The following is a 17156-nucleotide window of genomic DNA, read 5'->3' on the forward strand; positions in this document are numbered from 1 at the left end:
AACCACTGCCTCCCAGATGCTGCTTTATGACAAGATGCAGTGTCATGCTGATACAAACAATATTCGTGTTAGAACCGACCCTCTACTGTATGCAATATAGAATGCTGTAAAATGAGTTCATATTTTTCTGCATTTAACGTTTTCTTAAGTGCACTAAGGGTACCACACAGTAACCACTAAAACACCTCCACAGCGTAACACTACCCACTCCGTATTTCAATATTGGCACTACACATGATGACAGGCGAAGTTCTGCAGGCATTCGCCAAACCCAATCACTTCCATCGGTTTGCCACAAAGTAAAGTGTGATTCGTCACTCCAAATCACTTGCTTCCAATCATTCACTGTCCAGTGGTATTGCTCTTTACACCACTTCAATCATTGCTTAACACTCACTACAAAATATGTGGGTTATAAGGAATTGCTCCATCACTGTGCCCCATTCGTTCTAACTCTCTAGAACTCCCTATGCAAAGTCCTCATGCTAGCTGGACTACTGGTGGCATTTCGGAACTCACGATTGAAGGCTTCCGCTGATTTAATGGGATTTTTTTCGACCACTCTCCACAGTGCTCGGTGATCCCTGTCCGTCTCGTCCTGTCTCGTCTGGTACAACTGTGATTTCTGCTTCGAGTTTCCACTTCACGATCACCAACATTCTACTTGGGCAGCTTTAGAAGATTTGAAATGTCCCTGATCCAATTGTTACTCAGGAAACATCGAAGGACCAGTCACGCTAAAAGTTAATGAGCTCTTCTCAGCGACCGATCCTGCTGTGAATGGTTCCCTACTGACAATACAGTTTTTTATTCTAGCAGGCCAGCCTCTCATGGCATCTAGTGGTCGACTGCGCATTTTACACGGTGTCCGAATAGGTTTGATCAAATAGCGTACAGTATTCAGTGTGTGTGTGTTTTACATAGCCGAAGATTAAACCTCTTATTAGGAAAGTACTGCAAAGAGGAACACGTATTTTTAGCAAGGTATTTCTTGTTAATAGCGATAAAGTTTAACTGTTATACTAGTTTTCCGCCGACAGTCAGCAATAAATATGCTGATGTTACGTAGGTCATATCAAGTGGCAAGTATTCCCCGTCCATCCACGCGTCATTTTACCAGCCATTCTTTATTACTTTCCTTTAGAACCACCGAGTAAATCACCTGGAGTACTGACAGAAACGCTACAGCTTTACATGTCATTAAAATATATACCTACTCTGGTATTAATTTATACTGGTAATAAATATAATAAATAGGCTACCTTCCGAAGTATTTATTTTTGTTTGTGTATGTGACTGTGTGTGTGTAATTCCTGTGTCCAGAGAGATTCACTGGTTCGAGACGAGTGTCTCCAATACATACTGATCCACAAAACCCGAATAAACATCATCATGTTAACCATGGATTTACTAACATCAAGACTGGTTGATTTTTAGGTCAAAAATGTTGCAGTACTGATGCTCAATAACTATTACTGCGCTACACGCAATGGTGTGAAAGGATAGTATATAAAGACATGAGTATACGAACTTCACTTTGTTGATAACTATCAATGTTGAGAATTAATCGACGCCTCGCAGTGACCTCTCTATAGTATGATGCACCCAAGAGTTAATTATACTAACTTTAAAGACCCCTTAATCTGAGACTTTATAATTAATATCATATACATATATAAAAACGAATGCTTTTGTGTGTGTGTGTGTGTGTGTGTGTGTGTGTGTGTGTGTGTGTCTAATCTCCTGAACTACTGGATCGATTTCAACCCAATAATACACACTTACCACTAATTTCCTGGGAAACAGTACTGTGGGATTCAGAACCACCTATCTCCCTTAGGAAATGGTAACCCCTCACATCACAAAAAAAAAAAAAAAGAAAATGGTTCAAATGGCTCTGAGCACTATGGGACTCAACTGCTGAGGTCATTAGTCCCCTAGAACTTAGAACTAGTTAAACCTAACTAACCTAAGGACATCACAAACATCCATGCCCGAGGCAGGATTCGAACCTGCGACCGTAGCGGTCTTGCGGTTCCAGACTGCAGCGCCTTTAACCGCACGGCCACTTCGGCCGGCTCTCACATCACAAAGCGAGGGGAGGATGGTATACGAGCAATACGGGTGTCGTACGCGTATGCGGCGAAGGCTCGGGCAAAAGACCAATTAGAATTATTACGGGTGTATTCTGACGGGTAACCCTTCGACACGGCAGCTGTGTGGAGCGTTTTCTGAAGAATATCGAGAATGACATGGAATTCGACGAATACAACACACGATAAAGATATTTACTGAACACTAGATTTATCTAAATTTACATTAAACACTTACGAAAGTAGTTCACTATTTAATTCATCTTACTGTGAATCGCTACGGAGTTGCGAACAGTATATCCATAATTAACAACGCCATAAAAATATGGTGACTTGAGGTTGGTTGGGGCATTGTTTTATTTCATCCAGGTGATTGCGAAGCGGTTTCTTCACCGCTCGAGCAATGATGATGTGAACAAGTCAGGTTAAATAGACTATCAAGTCACCGCCACTGTGTTTGGTACAATTTTAAAGATTTTTAATGATAGTAGAGCCTGCCGCGGTGGTCTAGCGGTTCTAGGCGCTCAGTCAGGAACCGCGCAACTGCTACGGTCGCAGGTTCGAATCCTGCCTCGGGCATGGATGTGTGTGATGTCCTTAGGTTAGTTAGGTTTAAGTAGTTCTAAGTTCTGGGGGACTGATGACCTCAGATATTAAGTCCCATAGTGCTCAGAGCCATTTGAACCATCTTAAAAAATGGGGTGAGGTAGGTGCGGACGCCATTGCCAATGCCCGGAACCTATGATCACCACTGTGCTGAAGTATGAATAGTTCCTCGATAAATAGAAATAATTTCTTTACTAAAAAGTGTTAATCAAAGTCGTCGAAACATAAAATGTTTATAAATTCTGAAACCAAATAACAATTAGTTCAAGCCAATCAGTATAAGTGTCTTAATGCATGAAGAAATGTATTTCGAAACATAAAACAGAAATCACTTCCTTTAATTTTTCTTAATCTCTTTTGTCAAAAGCCACCTCTATCCCACTGTTCACAAAAAAAATTGGTTCAAATGGCTCTGAGCACTATGGGACTTAACATCTGTAGTCATCAGTCCCCTAGAACTTAGAACTACTTAAGCCTAACCAACCTAAGGACATCACACACATCCATGCCCGAGGCAGCATTCGAACCTGCGAACGTAGCGGTCACGCAGTTCCAGACTGAAGCGCCTAGAACCGCACGGCCAAACCGGCCGGCCAAAAAAACTGGGATTTAAGGCATTGTCGACCACGAGGTCATTAGATAAAGCACAACATCGGTTAGAACAAGAATGGATGTGGAACTAGGTCGTACTCTTTCCAGAAGTACCATCCAGGCATTCGCAGTAGTAAATCTAGGGAATCTACTAAGGAACTAAATATGATTAAGTTGGCGGAATTTCAATCCTGTTGTGTCCCTAATACGAATCCAGCGAGTGACAACACAGTAAATACTCATTGCTGGCACACACATTTTTTCCTTTCTATTTCTTTGGTATACTTTGCATTCAGACAAAAGGAATGCCCGTGCACCGAAGTTGGCTTAAAGTGATCGTACTTTTGAGTGGAGTCAGTTCAAGTGGAATTAATTAACACATCACTGAATAACTGTGTGGCTTTAACTGCTGAAAGTTCTGAACAGAATTCATTTGAGTTTTGCAAAAGCACAGATAAGAATTTCTAGTAGAGACGCTTGTGTTCCTTGGTAAATACATCTGCTGGTACTACAATTCATTTTAAGCCATTTAAAATTAATTTTAAACAATCACGTAACAGATATTATAACAATTCGATTCTGGAGGTCATCGTTAAATCCAAAAAAATCTTATCATTTTCCTAACAAACTCTGAATTTATGTATTTTTGTGCATGATAACGTACTGTAGATGTGTGTCAATGTGGTTTCGTAGCACTGCCACGTTATTTGTTATGCAGCATAAAATGATTAAGCAAATGAACAGTATTGATAAGACTTATTGTAAATCAGTGATCACACTTCCATCAACTTGGGTTAAATTATATTTTCTAATCGGAACAATTTCCTTTCAGTACAACACACGTTACAATACAGCACTCGTAAAATATCTGTTTGAATTTTGTGGGTTGTTTACACGACGTCGGATTTGCTTTAGTAACCTTCCTTACTTTGAAGGGCATTTAAATTGAAAAATCCGACGGCCGTACTACAAGTGCTGTAACAACTGCACCATCTCGCGCAGTAAGTTAAGTAAACGAAAGATTTACTACTTACTCCGTCCAAACAGGCCTTGGAAGGCCCAACGGTACCGACCGGCCGCCGTGTCATCCTCAGCCCACAGGCTCCACTGGATGCGAATATGGAGGGACATGTGGTCAGCACATCGCTCTCCCGGCCGTATGACAGTTTACGAGATCGGAGCCGCAAATTCTGAATCACGTAGATCCTCTGTTTGCCTCACAAGGGCTGAGAGCACCCCGCTTGCTAACAGCGCTTGGGAGACCGGATGGTCACCCAGCCCGACAGCGCTTAACTTCGGTGAATTGACGGGAACCGGTGTTACCATTGCGGCAAGGCCGTTGGCACACGAAAGATGGGAAAAACAATTTATCGACAGAACTTGATCAACCGAGGGTTTGCGGTAAGTAACTTCCATACAGGGAAAAGCTTATCAAGGTAATTTACAGAAGCTACTACATCACGAATGTTCCAATACTAGCAAAACAAGTTGCTACGGCAATTACTTTGCATGATCCTAAGATGACCCAAAATGATCCTAAATGATGATTAACACTAATAAAGGTTAAAAGATATGACTACTACGACGGCCGAGTTTTGTGTCTCTGTTCTGATGTTCGGTACATAATTATTTGCCGTCCAAAGCAAATTTTGTTGCCATCTTGTGAAATTCGGCGAAGAAAGGGACTGCTTGCGAATGTTACGCCAAGTCTGGCACTACCTGGCCTAGGTTTTTAGGTTGAGAGTACTTTCGGCTGCCTTGTGTGCAGAAACACACTGGTTGGGAGAGTATTTACCTGGCGGCGCGCGCGGACAGCAATGAGGAAGGCACGCTGATCGAAGACGGGAGCGTAGCCGTAAACCTAGAGCTGGGCCTCCTTGTTAGTGGTAGCCGTAGTACAGCAGTGATTGTGCGCTGGCTCGCTTGAACAGACTTGAGCCGTTGGGACCAGTTTAGTGTGTCAATGCTCCTGTGTCAGACACGCCGAAGGCATGGGGCGTACGTTGTGTATGTGGCCACCTGTGCTAGTGAGTATTCTCTCCCGAACAGGTATTGAAATCTGCTTCTTGCTAAATCGGCGTTTTCCGATTGCTATCCATGAACAGTGCATCGTCAGATTGTGTCTGAACTGAGCACGTTAAGTTGGCTGCCTGTAGTGTGTTGTCTTGCTGTATACTACACATATAAGTTCTGTTGGTGTATGATTAACCGGACAGACGGTTGCCGAGATGTTTCTGTACATTCTGATTAATGGCGCTGTATGATTGGACGTGGGCAATAGAAGTAGCACATGTTTGTCAAGAGAACAAAAAAAATATTGTCCATTTCCAATACTGAACTGTTTCCGATTAATCTGGGGTATTTCCTTGTATCTGTATTGCTGACGTGGACAGATGATTAAATACGAAGACACATGTTATGGGAGAATGCAACGACTGAGACCCATGAAGAACACAAGGGACACTAAAGTTGTCTTGATCATCCAAGTTCATATAAATTCAGACTTTGTAGAAACTTCTTTCACCGACTTGTTTTTTTATAGTGTTTCTTAATTGTATTGACTTAAATTTATTTAAATTGTAATTAATTTGAGTCTTGGGTAAGTATCATTTCAAAGGAGGGCGTGCTGAAAAGTAATGGTTCCGAATTTTTATGTGAAAAGCCGGAAAGCTTGATAGATAAAACAAACGTTTTTAACATTCTACATCTTTGTTCTTCACATTTATTTGCTAGAATAATCACCCTGGAGGCGAACACATTCCTCCCAACGAGGGATCAGTTAGTCGATCGCGTCGCTGTAGAACGTTTGACTTTGTTCGCGGAGCCACAATCACTCCTCTGCTTGCACCGCTTCATCACTAAGTGGAGCACTCGAAGGTATTATTGAAGTTTTAGATACTATGAATATTGGGACATGTCGGGACCGTATGGAGAATGATCGAAAGCCGGCCGCGGTGTGGCCGTGCGGATCTAGGGGCTACAGTCTGGAACCGCGCGTCCGCTACGGTCGCAGGTTCGAATCCTGCCTCGGGCTTGGATGTGTGTGATGTCCTTAGGCAACTGTCCCTTAACATAGACAAATGTAATGTATTGCGAACACATAGAAAGAAGGATCCTTTATTGTATGATTATATGATAGCGGAACAAACAATGGTAGCAGTTACTTCTGTAAAATATCTGGGAGTATGCGTGCGGAACGATTTGAAGTGGAATGATCATATAAAATTAATTGTTGGTAAGGCGGGTACCAGGTTGAGATTCATTGGGAGAGTGCTTAGAAAATGTAGTCCATCAACAAAGGAGATGGCTTACAAAACACTCGTTCGACCTATACTTGAGTATTGCTCATCAGTGTGGGATCCGTACCAGATCGGGTTGACGGAGGAGATAGAGAAGATCCAAAGAAGAGCGGCGCGTTTCATCACATGGTTACTTGGTAACCGTGATAGCGTTACGGAGATGTTTAATAAACTCAAGTGGCAGACTCTGCAAGAGAGGCGCTCTGCATCGCGGTGTAGCTTGCTCGTCAGGTTTCGAGAGGGTGCGTTTCTGGATGAGGTATCGAATATATTGCTTCCCCCTACTTATACCTCCCGAGGAGATCACGAATGTAAAATTAGAGAGATTAGAGCGCGCACGGAGGCTTTCAGACAGTCGTTCTTCCCGCGAACCATACGCGACTGGAACAGGAAAGGGAGGTAATGACAGTGGCACGTAAAGTGCCCTCCGCCACACACCGTTGGGTGGCTTGCGGAGTATAAATGTAAATGTAGATGTAGTTACGTTTAAGTAGTTCTAAGTTCTAAGGAACTGTTGACCTCAGATGGTAAGTCCCACAGCGCTCAGAGCCATTTGAACCATTTTGAATGATCGAAGACAGTGAACGCAAGTCGTCGGATTCTTGCATATGTTGGCAACTGTCATGGTGAAGAAGATGGTGCTTCATAAGCGGGCGAACGCTTCGAATTGCGTTCAGTTTTCTGGGGGATTGCAGCGCGCTGTTCCTCACGTACAGATGTAAGTTATACACACGGCCATGTTACACGCTACAATCCGGAGCCCTCTAGCGACAGACGGTTGCAACTTTCGTCACCGAAGCAGGAAATTCGACTTAGTAAGATGCGTGCCATGAAACACCTCAATCAAATGGCTCTGAGCACTATGGGACTTAACATCTATGGTCATCAGTCCCCTAGAACTTAGAACTACTTAAACCTAACTAACCTAAGGACAGCACACAACACCCAGCCATCACGAGGCAGAGAAAATCCCTGACCCCGCCGGGAATCGAACCCGGGAACCCGGGCGTGGGAAGCGAGAACGCTACCGCACGACCACGAGATGCGACACCTCAATCGATTTTGAGAACAGAATAAAGAATTCGGAGCCATTATTTTTCAGCACGCCCTCGTAGTATGTTTTAAATATTTCATTTTTAAACTCAGTGTGCATTGGAAGTAGATTGTTTCATGTTTCAAGTTGTTTGTGGCTTTATAATAGAAACAAATTAATTAAAATTTTATTGGATTTGAATTTTATTTACAATTCATTGCTCTGTTGAATTTTGGATTCCGTTATTTGGGCAGTTTGTTTGTTCAAATAAATATGTACTTCCTGCGCAAGTGGACATTAAATGCAGTACTTTTAACCCGAACTCCATGAATCATTTCCATCCTTTAATCCTAACGGTCCTACTGCGCGTAACAAAGTATTTCATATCTGCCAGTAACTGAGAAGACACAAACACGACAAAAATAAAAGATTAGTAGTACAAGAAAGAAAAACAAGAGTTCTGTCAACAAAGTATAAGGCAATGAGCCATTAAGGGGGACGTGGAATAACAAGCACATCTGAAAGGAGAGGAGGAGAAATCAGATTTTGCCCCACACATACACCTTACAGTATAGTGTCATTTCATAACGAGAATCTGTGATGTATATACTGTATCTTAAGCAAATAAGAATGACGAATTTAATACCATTACGTCTCGAAGATCGTCCGCGAGTGCTCGCTGTTGAAAACGTACGCTGCATGTGATCGTGCCGTAGTTTCTGCCCGCTTTTCGACATCTGCAGGTTCATAAATACGCAGCAAGCTAGCGTAATCAGCATAGCGCAGTGTGCTTCGTATCAATATTAACTGTTTACTGTTCTGTTCCATTGACGTACTAAGGGGGATAGAGGACGATGGAGGGCTAAGTCTCTGAAAGCGTCACGATCTGTCTCGATCCTATTTTCATGGTCATTTTGCAAGACATGCGATATTACGACTGAGATAGCATCGTTGTTAGGTCTTCCTTGTATATTCTCTAAATTTGTCTAACAGGATTTTGAGATAACAACGTTCTCATTCTTCCGACTATTCCCATTTAACTTCCCCAGTCGTCTGTGTTAACTCTTTCGTATGGGCTACACTGACCTATTACCACCCGACCTGTGCTCCTCTGAATTAGTTCGGTGTCTGCTGTTGTGTCTACTTGATGAGGACTCCAAACGCTGGAGTAGGTCGCACTGACATCTTGTATGCAGCTTCATTTGTGTAGAAGCACTGAACTTTCCCAAATTCCTTCTAAAAATCGAAGTCTTCCATTTGCCTTCCCCATACAGATTTTGCATGGTCTTCCTATTTCATATGGTTCCTTACAAGGGAACCTCCCCATCGCATCCCCCTCAGATTTAGTTATAAGCTGGCACAGTGGATAGTCCTTGAAAAACTGAACACAGATCAATCGAGAAAACAGGAAGAAGTTGTGTGGAACTATGAAAAAAAAAATCAGCAAAATATACAAACTGAGTTGTCCATGCACAAGATAGGCAACATCAAGGACAGTGTGAGCTCAGGAGCGCCATGGTCCCGTGGTTAGCGTGAGCAGCTGCGAAAAGAGAGGTCCTTGGTTCAAGTCTTCCCTTGAGTGAAAAGATTAATTTTTTATTTTCAGACAATTATTGTCTGTCCGTCCGTCAGTTCGATGCGAGGTAACTGCGCCGTAGTATGGGGACGCTACACCTAAACAAAGTGAAATACTTTGTGAAAAGATTCTATGATTTTTCGAAGCTGCACAGGTACACAGAGCAGTACTGTTTACGTGATCGTGTGTCAATTATCAAAGTTCAGGCACTCACACATAATCAACTTCTCTTTCCAAAATTCCAGGACATGTTCAGATTTGCTTGGACATATGCAGGATTTGACGGTCTACACGCGGAAAAATTTGAAAACGTTACAAACATACGTTTTGACAGAGCACAGGGAAAACTGTGCGACTGTGAAACTGTTGCATTCATTTGTTGCAGTGTATGTGACAAACTCTTATGTTTTCATCACTTTTTTGGGAGTGATTATCACATCCATCCACAAGAAAACCTAAATCGGGCAAGGCAGAAGAATCTTTTCACCCATTCGCCAAGTGTACAAGTTAGGTGCGTCGACAACATATTCCTGTCATGTGACGCACTTGCCGTCACCAATGTATAGAATATATCAGACGTGTTTTCCTGTGGAGGAATCGGTTGACCTATAACCTTGCGATCAAATGTTTTCGGTTCCCATTGGAGAGGCACGTCCTTTCGTCTACTAATCGCACGGTTTCGCGGTGCGGTCGCAAAACACAGACACTAAACTTATTACAGTGAACAGAGACGTCAATGAACGAACGGACAGATCATAACTTTGCTAAAATAAAAAAAGTAAACTGTTCACTCGAGGGAAAACTTGAACCAAGGATCTCTCGTTCCGCAACTGCTCACGCTAACCACGGGACCACGGCGCTCCTGAGTTCGTACTATCCTTGATGTTGCCTATCTTGCGCATGGACTACTCAGTTTGTATATTTTGCTTATTTTTTTCATAGTACCACACAACTTCTTCCTGTTTTCTCGATTGATCTGTGTTCAGTTTTTCAAGGCCTATCCACTGTGCCAACTTTAACTAAATCTGAGGGGGGTGCGATGGGGAGGTTCCCTTGTTAGTATTACCCGGAAGTGTTTAAACGATGTGACTGTCTGTCGAAGTATGCCATTAGCATGTATTCATCCGATACAAAATTAGTCATGGGAGTCATCTTACTTTTATCAGCAGTTACAGAGAGCTTCCATTCATTAAACCACTTGGAAATTGTCTCCTGTCAGTCTTGCTGCACTTCTTTACGATTGTTCAACGGTGCCACTTCCCTGTAGATAACAGGCTCGTCAGCGAACCCATGATTGTGCTGTTGAGTCACATCTGATAAATGGAGGATAGAGGACTGGGAAACGGAGGGAGGACGAGGAGCATGAAGACGAAGAAGCAAAAATAGGGGGGTCAAGTGGGTAACACGACAAGCATATATTATCAGTACTAATAAACGAAAAGAAAATTACTGAAACTGGACCGAAAAAACCATCATTTTTTATATAATCAAATAAATAAGAACTACTATATTCGACAGAGAAACCATATGTTACTCAAGAGTAATCGTACGGATATTAATGCTAACAAAAAGGAACCGAAACAAATTTAAGTATGTGATCGTGTGCAACTTCCTTTTATCCTTTTTGAAAACACGAGTCACCTCCGCAATTTCCTGGTGACACATTACCTGTATTTCGGCAAACCTAAATCACGTTACTAGTAACAGCGTCGAAAAAAGCAGGTGGAATCAGAAAAAATATCACCTTTAGCTCATCATGTAGGACCACCACATTTGCAACACTTACTCACAGAGGGCCGCGTCAATGCAATGATTCACACCATAGTGCTGTCGTCGAAATAGAAACGGCGTACTACGCCAAGAAAATGCAAAACTCAAAGAATTATATTTGGCTTGATGGAAGTCTGGTCAGTTCGTTCGTGCACTGCAATGCGCAGTTTGTAGAAAAGTACTGGATAGATTGCAGACATTCAGAAACAGCGTTGAGAAACAGCTACCGGACTTTTGGCGAGGTCATATTGTGTCTCTACGGGAGAATGGCTGTTTTACCGAAGAATTTCCCTATATGCAGGGCATTATGTATCAGAAGTATATCAATGGTGGACCTGGTGGTTAGCGAATGCTCCACATACTCCTTAACGTGTTGAAAGATTAGGGTTTAACGGCCCATTTACGACGAAGTTTTTAGAGACAGACTACAAGCTGGGGAGATAGGCACGGAGGTCGGCCGTATCCGTTTCAAAGGAACTATTACAGCATCTGCCTTTGGCAAGAAATATAAATTCACAAGGCCGGAAGGAAAAGTCAATTTCCGTCCTCCCGAAAGCGAGGACAGTGTTTCGTGACCTCTGATATAAGTAACTTCTGCGCCGCTATCCGCCTCATCTGCTTGACAGACACGGAGCGGTCTTCTTTATTTTATCCGCTTCTGACGGGGAGGCATGAAAATGAAGGCAAACTGGGGATAATTACACTCCACACCACTTATTGTCTAAGTTTAGTTAAAGCTACGACATAATGTGCAACCAAAGCTATCATAAAAGCTGCATTCAGACTGCACACGGGGTCTGGATGTAATGGACTACCCCGCGCTTTTTAACCAGCTCATGCCGCCACGTCGGTTCGAGGCGCTAGACTGCTGAAGAACGGGTGTAATGAGTACTGTTATCTTTGATATCATAACGTATCGGTATTGTACTCCTTATCAAATCGCTGGCTTCTGCAAGTTTGGGATCCGAGCGCGCCTTTCCTCTGTGAAAGCATAGTATTGCCATGTAATGACAATAATGCTCTTGTGCTAGTGGTCACGCGCCATCTTTGCTAGGGGAGAAGGGCATAGCTGCCAAGCGTAGGGAAGTGTACAAATTTTAGACACTTTGTTGCGGTACGCCACGTAACGTGAAAAAATAACATTGAAGAACTTCGCAAATATAACAAAACTGACGTCGTAACGAAATAAATATTATCGCAGAAAAATCGAAAAGACTATGTAATCAACTAATATGATCTGTGATTGTTATTGTAATCTCTATTCCTTTTGAAAAAGGATGGACACACTTTCCTTTTGTTTCCTAGTTGTGTAAGAAACCATTTTGTGACGTGGCACGAAAACTTGTACATTTCATGTAATATTTAGTCTAAATATAATTAAATATTACATAAAAGTGTCGCTAATGTTTTACTGTAACAACTCCTACATTCATGAAGTAAATTACTTGATTAATTTTTGCATATTTTAAAGGGGAACATTGGCGCAGAGGTCAACGCCATTGTGATAAATAATAACGGCCCAGAGTCGTAATAAATATGTTAATATTTGCTAATTTTGACAAATAACAAAATAAATGTGAATGTAGGAGATTACTCTTGATTATCGGTTCTTCTTTTGAAGCAGTAATAGTAGTCAGTTTTACAAATACTATTTAACGCAAGGAACCATGCAGCTGTATATCTGAAATACTGTGTACTGGTGGTGTCTTTTGATATAAACAGAGCTTGTCGGGCAAACTAACTGCGAGAAGTACCATAACAGCCTATAAAGGCCTACATCAGGGACGAAACGAGGTGCGGAAGAAAAGTACAGGGTGTCCGAAAAGTCTTTTCCTGGTTACATAAATTAATAACTCAGGCTAGAAGTAAGATACAAATATGAAACTTGTGTCGAACTGTTTGCAACTATCAAAGTTTTTTTCTGTTTTAGGTTCGCAGTACGTAAGTAGTGGATGAGGTGCAGTGCCCAAAAAGCCATGTTAACCAATCAGGAGAAGGCACAGTGTGTCCTGCGGTACTATGAGACACGATCACCAACCACAGTGCAGACATTTCCAGACAACATTTGGAAGGAATCCACCTGATGTCAAGAGCATTTAATCCTGGTATGAGAAGTTCAAGAACACAGGATCGGTTGCTGACGTTCCGAGGGTGGAAGCTGTAAGGCAGTCTTTTCTGCGAAGTCCGAAGAAATCGGTGCGCAGGGCCTCACGTGAATTACAGATGCCAAAAAGCTCTCTCCATGACATTTTACACAACCGTTTATTGTTTCGCGCATACAAAATGCGAATCGTTCAGGCCTTGTTGCCCAATGACAGTAAACATCGATATGACTTTGCGGTCGAAATGCTATCACGTATCGAGGACGATAATGGTTATCTCAGACGAATTGCCTTTTCCGACGAAGCGACCTTTTTTGTCAGTGGAGTAGTGAATCGCCATAATGTGCGCATTTGGCGTTCACAACCCCCTGGCGAGGTCATGGAGTGCACCAGAGGCAGGCCAAAGGTGAATTTTTGGTGCGCGCAATTGCACGATCGAATTATCTGGCCATTCTTCTTCGCTGAGGGTACCATCACATCTGAAGTGTATCTGGACATGTTGCAACTGTATGCTGTTCCTCAGCTGCTTCAGTATCTCCCCGATGTCTTGTTTCAGCAAGACGGTGCACCGCCTCGTTGGGGTTTGGACGTCCGTGCCTATCTCGATATGACCTTTCCTGGGAGATGGATTGGTCATGATGGGCCAACGGTTTGACCTCCACGCTCTCCTTACTTAACCCCATTAGACTTCTTTTTATGGGGTTATGTCAAAGACGAGGTCTACCGAACACGTGTATCAGATCTTAAAACCCTGCGGCAACGGATAACCACAGTCGTTGAATCGATCCCTCCAGTGATGTTGGCTAATGTGTGGACGGAAACTGAATATCGCCGAGATAAGCTACGTGCTACCAAGGGTGCTCATGTGGAAGTTTACTGATGTGTGAAAAAAACTTTGATAGATTGTAAACAATTAGACACCAGTTTCATATTTGTATCTTACTTCTAGCCTGAGTTATCAATTTATGTACTCAGGGAAAGACTTTTCGGACACACTGTATTTTAGTCACTATCTGGATAGGGTACGTGACGGGAGAAATACTGAAGTGTTTGTTGCTTAGCACTTCTTTTGCCGATGAGCTGCTGCCTGAAACGTACAAATATCGCACGGATGTAACACAGGTTGGGGAATGCGCATTACGAGGCAACCATTTTCAAATACAGTACTTATTTATAGCAAATAACGTAAATTAAACTAAAGTTGCTGTAATACTGCGCAGAGATTAGAAGAAAAATGGTCACAGTTGAGGAACCTCTGACGCTAGAACAATCACGAAGTGCTCCGAATGTGACCGCATGCGACGGCCGAAACAAGGAGACCATCGGGCAACTTTTATCAAGTCTACTGTAATCTCTGTACCATCGTTACTTCTACAGTTACATTCCTAACTTCCGCGGTGACTGTTTTTCTGACTTTGTCGTGTGTTCACATGCTGGAAATAAAGGAAAAATAGCTCGCGTAGATCAGTTTCTTTAGCCTTAACATAAGCTTCTGAAGTTTTTTTTCTTGGGATGTGTAACTCTGGTATTAGTACTTTTGTATTACTGCTTCAGAAACGAATAAGGAAACAGTTACAAAAGAGTGATACTCAAAGACGAAAACAGAAATTTAGGGAAGTGTGGCAAGAGGAGGAACAGTTTGGAGGGTTTGTTAACTGCAGTCACCAATTATCGTGGTCATGCAGGGCGTGTGCTATAAGAAGCGAACTTTTGATACAAGCAACTCGCGATTCGCACAAAAGTCTTGTGTCACAAATAAACAAGTACATGCTTTCATCGTGGGTGCTTCAACCTACCGGAAGTCTTGAGCTCGAAGAGGACCACAAAACCGATGAAATAAGATAAGCGACAGCATTTGCTGAGCAGTCGCTATCCTTGTGAACAGCTGATCACATAATTGAGCTCAAAAAAGCTATTTTTGTCTATTCTAAAATTCCCCAAAACAATAACAGCAGCAAGAAAAATTTGGAAATTTGTGGTAACGACTATGGGACCAAACTGCTGAGGTCATCGGTCTCTAAGCTTACGGACTACTTAATCTAAGGACAACATACACACCCATGCCCGAGGGAGGACTCGAACCTCCGACCGGGGGAGCCGCACGAACCGTGGCATGGCGCCCTAGACCGCATGGCTACACCGCGCGGCACAGCAGCAAGATTCCCAAATAACATCGTGAATGTTGTTTGAAAACAGTGACCGTTCATTGTACAAAATTGTTCATAAAGGGGAAATGTTAGTACCCAACACGTGATCTCTTTTTTCTGTCGTCGGTCTACAATTTTTTTGCGTCCATAGAGACTTCGTAGGTGAAGATAAGAGACTTTTCACACGTCGTGTACAGACATAGTCGAATATGAGTTGGCAACACTGGACAAGATTCGGTGTTGAGCTTCCGTACAGAGCGGTTGCGCACTGCTTAGCAGAAAGTGGAATTAACGATCAAAAGTATTACGTCGGTTAATAGAAGAAAAATATTATAGTTATTTCGCGGGAAGGCGCGTGGGATTAATTAAGAGACTTATGGTTGATGCAGTGTCGTGTTTGAAAATAATTACTTATCGCGGAGCAGCATTGACAGTAAAATGTTAATACATAGGCTTCCGTGATCAGAGGATACCTGTTTAATTAATGTGGAAACGCGATGTAGCAGTGGTTACTAAAGTGTGAATGTAAAACAATCGTAAGCGTTAAGCGAGACTGGATGAGCGCAGACATTGGCAGAGCAATGTGTTTAGTGCAAAAATAAGCCAAATTAATTTGACTGGTTCTGTTACAATTTAAAACTGACGTTTTTTCATTCTTTAATTAAAGAACTTCAGTATTCGCACCGTATAACAGAAACGTATTCGTATCAGGCACATGGTCTGGTCGTTTTCATAACGAAGCGTGATCTTTATGTTAAGCTACCATACTTTAGTCCGATAGGCGCAAAAAGATAAACTTCAAAACACATTAATAAAGAGGACTGAGGAACCTTACACGGGAAAATCTGCTTTTCCGATTTTCACACTTAAAAAACACTTTAAGATATGTAAGACTAGGGCAAATTGTTTTATGTACTCAATTTTCCTTCAAAATATTTACTTTGTCAAAAAGAAAATGTCTGATTTCATTTAGCGCAAGTTTTTAGTTTCGTAATGTTTCTCAATAAATATTGAAGAAATTATCCTCTATCGAGCATTTTGGCGCCAAGATCACTATCACACTATCACGGAGTTCGCGTGGGCTTAGCTTATCAAACACTGCAGAATAGAAAATCGAATTACTAGCCGGCAGACGAAGTCTAGTATCGGATCCTTGTGTGCTGCTAATCATCCATCTTCAGAAGACAGATACATAAGAATTTTTTCCTCGGGGACGGCCGATTACACTGGGCAGTCATCTGCTATCGCATTATAGTAGTCCACACGTTACATCATAAATGGCAAGCAATCAATTCTTGTCTGTATCTTATTATTATGTAGTACGTACATTTCGTATCTGAATCTAGAAAACGAGAATTAAGTAATATAAGAAGACATTTTGCTGCGCATCGACTGTAATAAAATCTTGAGATATTCTGTTTAACTGCTTTCTAGTTAGAGATGAAAAAAAGCGGACAATAGAAAACATAGGTACGTCCATAGATTTTTCTACGTCTAACATGGTTGCAACACAAAATATTACTGTTTGAAATTTTATCTGCAGTATTTCTGGGAGTGTTTAGCACCACCAGAAGCTGTAAACAATTACCTTACCACCTCTTTCAAAAAATTGTGCACAGCTGTTAGGAATAAGATTTATTTTAGAAAATATCAGTAATGAAACCAAAGTCAAGTGGAACTCCTTTTCAATTGACTTTTCCTTGGGTCACCTGACCTAAGCTTGACAATTTTTAAATTCTTCTCTCTGGCTGTAAGATGTTTCCATTTCGATTCTTCTGAAGAATAACGGCTAGTTTCAGCATAGACTCAAAGACTGCAGGGTAGGTAAAAGAATTACTATCATCCGAAGCAGACATATGTTGTATCCTTGTACAGTTCAAACCAGTTTCAACCACGAGAAGATCGTGGTTCTTTTCTTCTTTTCTGGCTGCTCGGCACC

General features: G+C 42.0%; 1 protein-coding gene across 1 annotated transcript in view; it reads right to left on the minus strand.

The window, feature by feature from the left end:
- Positions 1-17156, minus strand: part of LOC126199566 (ankyrin repeat and SAM domain-containing protein 1A-like) — a 576756-nt gene that overhangs the window by 269043 nt on the left and 290557 nt on the right. The window lies entirely within an intron of this gene.

Source organism: Schistocerca nitens, chromosome 8 (genome assembly GCF_023898315.1).
Source record: "Schistocerca nitens isolate TAMUIC-IGC-003100 chromosome 8, iqSchNite1.1, whole genome shotgun sequence".
Taxonomy (NCBI): Eukaryota; Metazoa; Arthropoda; class Insecta; order Orthoptera; family Acrididae; genus Schistocerca; species Schistocerca nitens.